The sequence below is a fragment of the Falco cherrug genome, chromosome 7, assembly GCF_023634085.1.
Source record: "Falco cherrug isolate bFalChe1 chromosome 7, bFalChe1.pri, whole genome shotgun sequence".
NCBI classification, from domain to species: Eukaryota; Metazoa; Chordata; class Aves; order Falconiformes; family Falconidae; genus Falco; species Falco cherrug.
In genome coordinates this window covers 5,649,331-5,651,844 of record NC_073703.1, presented here as the reverse complement: position 1 = coordinate 5,651,844, position 2,514 = coordinate 5,649,331, and positions in this window count along the sequence as shown.

The window sequence follows — 2,514 nt, the reverse complement described above, 5'->3', positions numbered from 1 at the left end:
TGCTTGCTTTCTGTTCTACCATGGTTTTTTTCTCAAGCACTTAATGAAGGAAAACTGCATGAGGAAATGTATGTCCCACCATCCTGCAGCTGTGCTGCGCTCCACCTTCATTCCTCAACACTTAATACAATCTTCTGATACTTAGAACATTTTTGCAGCTTTATTTTAAAGATGCTCTGTTACCCTGTTAGTTTTGGCTGTCCACACACAAACTTCTTGCAATGTATAAGGATAATTACCAGACAAGCATGAAGTTTTGTCTCTGATGTCACTGGGAAAAACTGTTGTTAGATAAAGCAAAAACAGTTCTCTCTGCCTTTTACTTATAGGAGGTTGCTCTCCACAAGAAGGAAGGGAAGGGGGAAACTGAGAATTAAAAAAAAAAAATATTCTGACTAGGACATTAGAAATAATCATGCAGCTACTCAACAGTACCAACAATGCATGAACTTAGCCCACAGGTCTTAGATTTTTCTCTGTGAAACAGTGATAAAATGAGAGCAGTGATCTCAGTCACTTTTATTTAATTAACCTTCACGCTATTGCAGTCATTGAATGAAACTGAGTAAGCACACTGGTCTGTGTTCTTCACTGTGTCAGCAATCAGCACCTGCTACATTTCAAACTGAATTAAATATCTTTTCTCCCAAATGTTGTGGTTTTCTTCCCATCACCACTGGTTATTTCATCTTTGTTCTTACTGAACAAGAGCTCTGTCGTTTTCGTCTCCATTTCTCCTTTCCTCTCACATCCTGCTTACATAATATGTCTAAAATCATCCTGACTACCAAAACCAAGTCTACACTTTGGTCGTCTCTCACTAAGTTATAACACCTCCTCCTCCTCATATGTTTGAGAAGTTGGCTTCTGCAAATCAGTTTCTTACAGATGGTACTTCCATTTACTGGCACCAATTGGTTACTTAGAAGTATTAGTCACTGGAGATACAAATTTCATAAAACATGTGAAAAATAAGAAGTAGAATAAACAGGCACATACAGTGACATACTGCCTTGGCTCTTTGCCAGTCTTTTTTCCTCATAAGGACAAATACTAGCTAGTCTGCAGCACGTATTTATGTTCAAGTGAGGTTATGATGTAGGCAATTAATTGATATTGTAAGTATGAATGCTTTTCTAATAGTCAAAATAATAATCCCAAAATGCCATGCTTACACAATTACAGCCTTATTTAGAGAGCACTTACTCAGACCCAGAAACAGTGCATTGCACTCATGACCTTCTGCTACTTTTCTGTTTGATCTCGAGCTAGACTTAATCTTTCAGTACCTTTACCTTTCCCTACATATATGCGAAGAATATTGGTGTCTACTGTAAAATTAGCTGACATTAGTGTTTGCCTGCACTCCTCACACACCCTAGCCCTGTTCCCCATCTCAACTCCCTAAGTGCTGGCAGGTGATTACACAAAACCAGATGATCTGAGGTAAGGACCTGGGATTTCTCCTAGAAGATGCCATGAAAGACCACTGAGGTTCACACATATCAATTTATGTGAGACTACAGCTTAGGCAAAGCAAGACAGCCTTGCTCTGTTCTTGCTCTTCCCTGGACACTTTTTGATCCTCCAGTGGCTCTAACGCTAAAAAACCCCACATCACCCACCCTTGTAAAAAGAAACCTAAAACCAGAAAACCTTTGCATCTATCTTCACCATGACCACCCCATCCTTAGACCACTGCAGCCTAACAGAGCTTCCCATTTGCCTTCCATGGACATCCCAGCCACTTTTTCAGCATTTTCTCCACTGTCCTCCATATCTCTCGGTTTTCTTCTCATCAAAAAGAGCATCTGTCCTCTCTACTCACACAAGCTAGGGCTCTCCCAGGGCTCAGCACCTGCCAATGGCCAGTCTCCCCCTCAGCTTCCACCTGGTCCCAGCCCCTCAGAGTCTCCCCTCAGCTGCCGCCCCGCTTCCCTCAGCAAGTGCAAGTTCCCGCTTCCCGGTTCCCTCAGGAAGTTCCCGCCCGCCCGCCCGCTGCTGCCGCCCGGTTCCCTCAGTAAGTCCCCGCCTCGCCTCCCCTCCCCTGCAGCCCCAGCTCCCTCAGCAAGTTCCCACCCGCCTGCTGCTGCCGCCCCGGTTCCCTCAGCAAGTGCCCGCCTTCCCTCCGCTGCCGCCCCGGTTCCCTTAGCATGTGCCCGCCTCCCCTCCGCTGCCGCCCCGGTTCCCTCAGCATGTGCCCACCTCCCCTCCGCTGCAGCCCCGGTTCCCTCAGCAAGTTCCCACCCGCCTGCTGCTCCCGCCCCGGTTCCCTCAGCAAGTGCCCGCCTCCCCTCCACTGCCGTCCCGGTTCCCTCAGCGAGTGCCCGTCTGCCCCTAGCAAGTTCCCGCCTCCCCTCCGCCGCAGCCCCGGTCCCCCCAGCAAGTGCCCGCCTCCCCTCAGGCTTCCCTCGCCTCAGCCCAACACGCCCCAGCACCGCCAGCCCGCTCGTTTCCCGCCCCTCCACCGAGTCTCTGCCTCGTACGGTTGCACCGCCCCGCGCACCATGCGCA